Source organism: Coenobita brevimanus, chromosome 101 (genome assembly GCF_032717465.1).
Source record: "Coenobita brevimanus isolate Jiangsu-jjx chromosome 101, ASM3271746v2, whole genome shotgun sequence".
NCBI lineage: Eukaryota > Metazoa > Arthropoda > Malacostraca > Decapoda > Coenobitidae > Coenobita > Coenobita brevimanus.
In genome coordinates this window covers 65,187,811-65,198,684 of record NC_137054.1, presented here as the reverse complement: position 1 = coordinate 65,198,684, position 10,874 = coordinate 65,187,811, and positions in this window count along the sequence as shown.

The following is a 10,874-nucleotide window of genomic DNA, read 5'->3' as shown; positions in this document are numbered from 1 at the left end:
CCTTCTTACCCATCGGATTAACAAAACAATAGACCAACACGGTGAAACACACACAGTAGCACTTGTTATTTCAAAAGCATTTGACAGAGTATGGCACCAGGCCTTATTGTCTAAGATGTCACACTATGGCCTTGCATCACTGGTTCCTCTAATTTCTTATTACCTTCATAATAGAAAAAAAACGGGTCATGGTAGATGGTATTTATTCTCAGTTTCATTCCATAAATGCTGGCATACCTCAGGGATCAGTCTTGGTGCCATCCCTCTTTCTCATTCATAATTTAATGACCTCCTATCTGTCACTCACAAGCCAATACACTCTTATGCTGATGACTCGACCCTTCAAAGTTCTTTCACATTTAGTACCTCTTTTACACTATTTGATATTATAAATTCCCAAATAAACACAGCAATTTCTCTGAACCAGGACCTTTCTAAAATTAATCAATGGGGACAAACAAATGTGGTCTCATTTAATGCTCAGAAAACTAAATACATTAATTTCTCCAACAGAAGGAATCACTCAGACTGTCACATAATTGTAAATGATGTCAATATTCCCATATCCACTACAATTGATATCCTAGGTGTTACTCTGAACCCCAACCAAAGCTGGACAGCTGATGTTAAATCCCTTGCTAAATATGCTTCCAAAAAATTGGGACTTATTTACAGAGTTCGTGAGTTCTTCACTGACGAGCAAATGCCCACGATATACAAAAGTCATGTGCCATCTCAGATCGAATACTGTTCACCACTGTGGAGTGGATGTAGAGCGGTTGCACTGAGGCAGTTGGACAAAATTCAAAATAAAGCCATTAGATTAATCAATAATCATGCCATCACGCAAGACCTTCCTCCATTATCAGTACGTAGAGATGTTGCTTCTTTAGCATTATTTTATAGATATTTTTACCGTGAGTGCTCTGACGAACTGGCTTCAATTGTTCCTCCCCTTCACATTTTCTCCCGAAATATTCGGGCATCTGGGAGAGCCCATGAACTCACACTCTCTCCCCCGCAATGCAGAACCCCTGCTTATCAAAATTCATTTGTCCCCAGAACTACTACTCTGGATTAACTTCCTGGGAGTTGTTTCCCACATACATTTAATCCTCTCAATTCAAATCCAGTTCTTATAAATATTTTATGAATGGAGGATGCCTTTAGGCACATGGATTTATTTTTTTTTCCTTTGTTTTTCCTTCCTCCATTCATTATCTATTTAAAAAAAAAATGTTGGTGGTGGAAGTGACAGTGATGGTGATGATGATTGTCAGGAAAATTAAATTTGATGAGAATAATGATAATTAGATTGATGATGATGATGATGATGCTTAGATATAATGAGAATAATGTTATTTGTATTGATAATGATGATGGTGATAATGATGATGACAGTGATGATGCTGATGATTAGATTTAATGAGATTGATGATAACTATTGATAATGATGATGACAGTGATGATGCTGATGATTAGATTTAATGAGAATAATGTTATGATAATAATGATGATGATAATGATGATACCAATGGTGATGATAATGATGATGGTGATGTAGGGTAGGTGATGCTAGTGATGATAACCTTACCCGTACATCACCTCCCTTCCTACCTCTCCTCATGCTTGTGATGCTCTAATGTACTGGAAAACAAAACAAAAAGATAATCAGGAAAAGAAATATAAAAGGGGAAAAAGAAAGAAGAAAAAAACTAAAAGAGTAAAGGAGAATGGTTAAAGAGAGGAGGAAAGGCGACAGAAAAATGGAAGGAAAGAATATGCATGAGAAATATAATGAAAGGAAAGAAACATGGCACGTCAGGGAGATATGGAAGAGGATTAAATTATTAAGCTTGCTAACCACACACACCGCCCTTAGACCATTCCATCTTACTACTTCTCGTGTGTTACCTGCCTTTCAGCCTTTGATGCAGTAATGTAGTGGTGGTTTTGATCTTATATAGTTAATGGTGTTGGTGGTGATAGTGATGATGGTGATAGTTATTTAGGATGGATGTGACGGTAATGATGACGTTATGGACGAAGACGACGACGACGACGATGACGATGATGATGACGTACAGTATGTTAGTACTAAATACAATATGCTTCAAATCGCCTACCTCTCCTGTAGTTTTTGATGTTGAAGAATGTTGCAGAAAGAAAAATGGAAAAGTGAGAAGGGAAGAAAAAAATAATGAACGAAGACATGGAAAAAGAAATGAGAACAGGATGCGGAAAGAAAGAAAGAAAGAAAAAGAGAAAAGAAAAACGAAACAGGGAAGGAAAGACTGAAAGAAGGAAAAAAAATAAAAAGAAGATAACAAAATGAGGAAGAAGGTTACATTAAAGAGAGGACAGGTTAAGAAAATAACTAGGAAAATATTAAAAAAAAGTAAAGAAAGGAGAAAGAGAGGTGTCAACTCAATACACCCGTAGCGGAGTTCCAAGCCGCTCCACCTTTACTTCCTTTTGTCTGCTACATCTGTTGACTGTAATAATGTAATAATATGGAGAGATGAGAAAAGGAAAAGGGGGAGGGAAAAACTAAAGACAGAAGGAAATAAGTGTGATATGCAGAAGGAAAAGAGAATAAAAAGGCGAGAAAGAAAGCAGACCGAGGATTTGAAAAAGACAGAAAAGGTGAAGGCAAAGGAAGCTGGCTGGAACTCCGTACAAGCGTAGCAGCGCCAGGCCGCTGCACCTTACTTCACCTCGCCTCCTACGTGTACAGCTCCGTTCAGAAGTTCGTACTACACCCAGCGTGGAAGGCGCTAGTCTCTGCCCCTCCTTCCCGGACGACAGGTTACAGCTTCGGACCTCCCACGAGCAACCAGACTTTGGCTAGTATCAAAGCGTGCCATTCGCTCACCGACTTTTAAATGAAATGAGAATTTTATTTTCATACTCACATATATCAGTCAATCTTACTGCTGATTAAATGATGAAAGTATGTTTATATTCGCCCGGCTTAAAAAAAATAATAAAATAACAGCAGAAAAGCACATCACAGAATATTAGAAGCTCGGCTATGAATCAATGTGATTATACGAGTTAGTGAGTTATCGCATGTCTTAATCCCCAGACACGGGCAGTTTTTCAGCTAACCATCTTAGCTCAGTATTTATGAACAGTTCTACCGTTTCAAGGAAAATCTAAGCAGCCAAAAGTAATGTGTATGCAGCCAAGATATTCAAACATATACGAAGTATCTGAACAGCTAAAATTCATGTTCATACTCAAAAGTAGATGAAGACTATTGGTGGAGTCTAAGGAATAATGGAAATCATATGTTTTAAGATGAAGTAGCTAACATGATGTTTCCTCTACGTAACCGTCGGTCTCTCTCTCTCTCTCTCTCTCTCTCTCTCTCTCTCTCTCTCCCTCTCTGTGGGGTGTGGGAGGGGGTGTTCCACCGAGGTGTTTTGGCTATCCTCTGCTCAAAGGTGAAATCAGCACCATCACGTGCACCACCAAGTTGACATAAATCGGCGAGACGAGAAATTAATGCTCAGAGGTCAAATTTTTCGCGCTACGTGATGATGGCTTTTCCATCAGGGCAACAGCGCATCAACTTGACCTCACTACAAAAACTGTGATGAAGTGGATAAAGAGATGGGAGGAGAGTGCCAACCTTCAGGACCAACGTAAGTCATAAGTCTTTTGTATTACTGTAATGTTATGCTAATAATGAATAATTGTGAACAATAGCTCCCCGTTATATTCCAGTGCTAATAGAAACTAAAACTAGTTTTCGGCCCCTGTGGAAGATGTCAGTGAAAACAGCTTTATACAGTGGACTGGCGTAGTAAAGGGGTGGGAGCGGGGTTGCAACCTTCTCGAGCATCAGTTTTTGGGAGAGTGGCAAATTACATCCTGAGTATTATAGTCAACGTTCCCATTTTACTTTTTGACGTGGTGTGGGTGATTAATGTAAAGCATATGCAACAGGCGTAAAAATAGTAATTATTATGCATTATTTTCATGGCCAAATATCCCCTACACTACATCCACAATTATTAGTGGCTGCCAGAGCCAGCGGGCGGGGCCACGCACGGTGGCCGATGTTCACTTCGCCTCTTCTGTTGCTTGTCTCACGTTCACACACCTCACATCCGAATATTCATTAAGCCCAGTAAAGCCGTGATTTACATGCAATATACTGAATAATGTTCCGTGATACTTTCCCAGCCAATGTTTGCTGAACCTTGTCTTGATCTTTCACAAAATATCATACTTCGGTTCAGTGATGCATTGTCCACACAGTGTGTGTGTGTGTGGGGGGGGGATGTGGGAGTGGGGGGGGGAGTGGGGGAGTATAGGGGTGTGGGGGTGTAGGCCTGTGAGTGTGGGGGTATGGGTGAGTTGTGGGGGTGTGGGTATGGGTGTGGGGGTGTGGGGGTGGGTTTGTGGGTGTGGGTATAGGTGTGTATGTGTATGTATGTGTTTGTGTCTCGGTGTGAGTGTGTCTGGCTATGGGTGTGTTTGGGTGTGGGTGTGCGTGTGTAATCACTTGAAACTCTTTGTATGGCATACGGACGAAAATTATGGAGTAATGGCACTGGAAATGGGACAGTTTTGGAATGTGTGTGGCGTGTGTAAAGTGGGTTAAATAATGAATAACAGGAACTGAGAAATTGATGGTGTGAGGAGCTTTATTGATAACATAAACAGTTGGTGTGGTCATGAAGAGAGAATGGAGAATAATAGGAATTGAAAAATTGTTGGTGTGAGGAGGCTTATTGATAACATATAATGATATACAGTTGGTGTGGTCATGAAGAGAGAATGGATCTTGATAAGGTGGTGAAAAAGTAAAGTCGAGTTTGAAAGTCGGCGGAGGTTTGGATGTTGTAGTTGTTGTTGTTGCAACCCCAGGTTCATCTCGTTGCGATCCAATGGAAATCAGAAGCTTCTACCCGTCGTTTCCAAAAGTCTTTGGTTGAGGTTATATTGAAAGACTGTGTTGCAATAGTGATGTGCATGTGGTGAATGAATGTGTTGTGGTGTGGGGGGTTGCCTTGCAGTGTGGGCAAAGTAACTTGTTTGTGAGTTGTATTTTGTGTCGGAACCGTAGCAGGGAACAGTGGTGACCACATCGCAGTCTGACTATACTGTTTTTTTTTTTTTTTTTTTTTTTTTAAAGACGAAGATGCACTTGACAGGTTGATGATGACTGGCTGAATGCGACATGTCCGAGTAACATAGGTGCATTTCAAATAATTACCAAGTAATGTGACATTACCTGGTAATTATTTGAAATACGAGAATGTTATTCAGACATGTTGCATTCAGCCAATCATCACCAACCTGTCAAGTGCATCTTCGCCTCAATTAAAAGAAAAATGAGTATACTGTAGGTGTGTTCGTGTCTTTCTGGGTAGGGTTGATGAGGAGTGTATGTCTGGTGGTGGTTCACGAAGGATGCTGTTTGACTGATGGGTTTGGATGGCTGTGGTGGCTAATGGCTGTGTTTATGCACTGTATGTCTGTGATTTGTAGTGTTGGGTGATCTGTGATTTGTATTATTGGGTGGAGAAGGGGGTATGTTGCCGAGATACTGTGTAGTGTTGGGCAGTTGTTCGTTTGTTTATTTTTGGATGGCGGTGATGCAACATGAAATTCCAAGGGTGAGATGGGTACTGAGCTACTGCAATTAACTGTCTCACGTATTGATATGATCTTTGGAAATAATTTTGCATCTTGATGAAAGTGATCTATAATAATGATTTTGATGCATACTGTACTTATTCTTTAGGCTTTTGAAGAGTCACACTATCGTGACCATGAAATAGGATACAAAAATCCACACTAGCAGACGAAAAAAGATGTATTCCAAACAGTTTCGGCGACAGCTGTCGCCGAAACTGTTTGGAATACATCTTTTTCGTCTGCCAGTGTGGGTTTTTGTATTCTATCTTTAGGCTCTGTTCGTCTCCTTAACTCTGCTGACTCCCTTCGGTCTCTCTCTCTCTCTCTCTCTCTCTCTCTCTCTTTCTCTCCAGGGATGGCCCGACCGGGAGAGAGCAGTCCCCCCCCCCAGTGTGTGTTCTGAATTGGTCAAAGAATTACTGAGTTGGTCAAAAATCGAGAAGTCATTTAGCAGGCTTAAGCTTTTAAAAACATAGGCCTATTTGCGAAACGAACCCAAGAAAAAACGTAACATTATCTGATGGTTCTAGCTTGTGAAAGTGACCTAACTGATCAGTTGGATCTTCAAAAAAACTGCAAATTGGTGGAAACTCATGAAAACATGAATAAAAATCTAAAAGCTATTATCATTACACACTCTGTATATACAGGTTGTTACTGCTGAATCCTTATTAATCCATTATCCACATTCACTTCAAGTTGACTCAACATTCGTTTTTCACCTTTTTCCTTATTTGACTTACCAAGTGTGATTTGTGTATGTGTATGTTATTTTTTTTTAAGTAGTCAGTTTAAGCATCTTGTATCTCTCACTGTATGACTGAAAATCAGTGAACAGTAGTGCAATTTTGAATTAAGTTGTGTCTATATGCACCAGAAATCCAGAATGAGAGTTTGTTTAAATTTGTCATCAGTAATTTTCCAGGAAATACTGTAAGTCTGTTACAATAAAAATTACTTTCTCATAAATTTGGTTTGTTTCCATCTATTTAGTTGGTCAAACCGTAACGCCAAACGGATCAAATTGGTCAAAATTGTCCTTACCCTCCCCCCAATCACATACTCCTCGGGCCATCCCTGTCTCTCTCTCCCTCTATATCCTACACACACACACACACACACACACACACACACACACACACACACACACACACACACACACACACACACCACTGTTCCTCTGAATTCTCTGCTTGTTTCTCTCCCCCATTGCGACTGAAACGAGGCACTAGCCTTGCCCCATCCTCTCACCCGCTCTGTGATGCATCTGTTAACTAGTAATCTGCCTTTCTTGCATATGACTAGTTAATTGTTGAAATGTCTTAGGATGTCTTTTTCCAATGCATAGTGCCACATTATTTCGAACACTGTGCATCCAGGCATCTCCATGAAATGGATATTTGTGTTTACGTTTCTTTGGATGGAGCTGACAGGGTTTTGATTTATGATGGTCACATACAAAAAGAACGAGACTTCAATTCCCATCTCTTGATGTAGCTGTTGTTGTTGTTGTTGTTGTTATTGTTGTTGTGTAACCCTGGTCTGTCTGGCCAGCGCAGAGCCTTGAACCGCGGTCAAGCAATCACCTCTGCAGGGCTGTCCCGTGCAGTTTTGGGGTGAAACTAGGATATCCGGCCTTGAGCTGCATTTAGTCTCGCTACGCCACTATCTTTATAGGCAGCAGTTTGTTTAGTACAACTGTTGCCCTTGTAACAATATTTTCATATCATACAATATATTTCAGCACAAGTATACATACTCGTAATGTTTTCCCAAACTAGACTTTCGGCGTTGATTTTTATTAGTGCCATATTTACTAATAGCGAATACTTTCATGTTAGAAAGGACGGGAGTCCCTCGAAGAACCACCCAGGCTGGAGATGCTGCAATTGTCGCAGCAGCAGGTGCAACACTTTTACGATCGCGGTGGCCATAAGGGACAGTCTTCAGTGAGATGTGTCCGCGCTGACTGTCAGGCAAAGGCTGCATGACGCTGGTATACACTATAGAATTCCAGCAATGATGGAAAGCCTGATACAACAACACAGAGAGGGGAGGTTAGCCTTTGCTCAATGCTACTTTCAGAAGAATCTAGACTTTTGGTCGCGAGTCATCTTCATGGATGAGAAGTGTTTCTCCTCCACCTCGCATGGTAGGGTTCACTGCTGGAGAAGAAACAACACCAGGTATATGATATTACCATTTTTATTACTGATAAAATTCCGTACTGTTATTCCACCCCCCCCCCCTCAAGGCTTCGTCTTCGTTGCAGTCATCTGTTTTCTGTTCACCTCGCTGTTACAATAATTAACCGATATTCAGACTTTCACCTATGGAATAGGTCAATAATGAAGCTGTCTTCCGCAGTCTGCATACCCCTCCGTCCTTGATTTCCAGTCTTTTAAAGGCAATATGACCAGACATCTAAAATAATCAGGATCCCTTGTTTTGGTCTTATTCTGTTCATATTATCCTGGAAAAAGACATGATTCCTTCTACTCTTTGCCTCTATTTTCTTTGTATAAAGACATTAGTGCCGAGAAAAATTGTGATCACTTCTAAATAATATAAGGTTAGGGGGGCATGTCATCAACTAGCATTTTGTCTAATGGCTGCAACAATACAAAAAAAAAGAAAATATATATTTCGCATGCAGATGCGAGAGGGTCGACATTTGTGAGGAGGCACGATAGGGTCACGTTACCTGTAACATCTGGGGATACCTGACTACATGGCCTGGGTGACATGTTCAGCATCGAGGGGCGTTTTACTGCTGACCAGTGTGTCCATATCCTGGAGGAACGTTCCCTGCCATCTTTACGTGCAAAGGGTTTCCCGTTCCAAGATGGACCTGTAATTTCCATGCATGACCGGTCCCCCATTCACACCGCACGTGTAGTGCGGCAGTGGTTTCAGAGACAAGACATACTTCACCTCTCAGACTGGCCCGCCAAAGGGGCCAATCTAAATGTAACAAACATGTTTGGGCTGACATGATTAATACCTGGCAGCCAGGAGACGAGAGGACAAGAAATGATCTCGACCACGTAAACGCCCAGCAGGAACTTTGCCTGCGCAAACACGACTTCATCCGTGGCCTTGTAAGCTCCATGCCTGATAAGTTGCAAGCAGTGATTGAGAAAGAGGTAGGCTGGACCCGATATTGATGTGAAAAGTTAGGCAACAGTTATCATTCATTATATTAAGGATATGTATGCATATTATATAGATAGATAGATAGATACTGTTGATAGATAGATATAGATAGATATAATAGACACAATAGGTAGATATAATAATTACAATAGACAGATATATTATAGATAGATAGATAGATATAATAAAGATGTAGATATAGATATGATATAGATAATTAGATATGGTATAGAGACAGATATAGAAATAATATAGATAGATATAGATATAATACAGATTATACTCGTGTGTGTGTGTGTGTGTGTGTGTGTGTGTTTATATATATATATATATATATATATATATATATATATATATATATATATATATATATATTGTTGACTATAAAATAGAAATAAAAATAAAATGGTTTATTTTTTGTCTGAAATCTTCCGTATAATTATGCTTGTATATTATCCACCTCCTATTAGATGCAAGATTATATAAAAAAAAAATAATAAATAATTTGGTTTTACGCCAGGTATCCCCGAAGGGCTAATGCGTTGCCCCTGGGTAGAGGACTTCTGAACTAGAGCGTGTAGCATTTTATGACCGGATGCCCTTCCTGATGTCTACCAATGACCCTTGTGTGGATTCGACCCTCCGACCCTTCGGTCAGAGCGGAGCGCTCTAACCCACTGAGCCACGGCTGCAAGATTACTTACACGTAATAAATATAATGTGTTCCTTGGCCTTCCCATACAAACAGGACGGATGAAGTAAACTATTGCAATGTCTTTTCCTCCACAATTATGTGATTTGTTAATGCGTCGGTGGTGGTGGACGGTGGTTGCGGCGGCGGCGGTGGTGGTGGATTGTGGGTGTTGGTGGGTGGCGGCGGTGGTGGTGGGCGGCGGCGGCGGTGATGGTGGATTGTGGGTGTTGGTGGGTGGCGGCGGTGGTGGTGGGCGGCGGCGGCGGCGGCGTTGATGGTGGTGGGTGGTTGTGGTGGGTGGCAAGTGGCGGAGACTGTGGTGGTGGTGGTTGTTGTTGTTATTGTTGTTCTTCTTATGAGTTTGAGTTTGTGTTTGTGTGTGTGTTTGTGTGTGCGTGTGTTTGTGTGTGTGTGTTTGTTTGTGCGTGTATGTGTGTTTGTGTGTGCGGGTGTGTGTTTGTGTGTGTGTGTTTGTGTGTGAGGGTGTGTGTGTGTGTGTGTGTGCATGTGTGTGTGTGTGTGTGTGTGTTTTATGTGTCCGACTTCTGGGCATAGGCTTCGCAGCCTGCTCTCAAGGCCCAGTAGTCCTACATACCATACACCTCTCTACATGTCACCACTTCGGCGCTAACACCCACCGTCCATATTGAATACATGCTAGGGCTGTCTCATACAGGACTGGTGTATTGGTATTAGCGGGGGTACTTTTACGACATGTCGGCGGGTTATCTGGTAGATCAGGAAAGTCTGCTTTTATGAAATTCAAATCCTTAAACTGTTCCCTGCCCCAGCCGGGATTCGAACCTGGGTCCATCAGGACTGCAGGCCGCCTCTCTACCGATTCAGCAACCGCCTATATGTGCGGGTGTGTGTTTGTGTGTGCATGTGTGTGTGTGTGTGTGTTTGTGTGTGCATATATGTGTGTGTGTGTGTGTGTGTGTGTGTGTTTCAGTGGGAGAATAGTCAGCTCACAAATCACTTATTGATTCATATCAGAGTTCTTCATTTCCCTCTATTTGTGTATTGTAACTTATTACTTGTATACACATTTTCATCACAAACGCATAATGTCCACGTATTTCCTTCATTAATATGTAATAATACTTGCCAATATCTGTATAAATATCCGTTTCATCTCAAATTTCGCATTCGTCGTGTGACTGAAACTGTTCCGGTACTTGCTGCTCTGTCTGAGGTGGCGAGCGGTTCGGGGTATTAACATGTCGTCCAGAAAGAGCGGACCGAGGCTTGTGCCTTCCACTTTGGGTGTAGTACGAACTTCTGAACGGAGCTGTACCTGTCCTGTAGCTTGTGATGATGTAACATAGTGGTGACCCATATAATGTAGCTAATGGTGTTGTGTTAATGA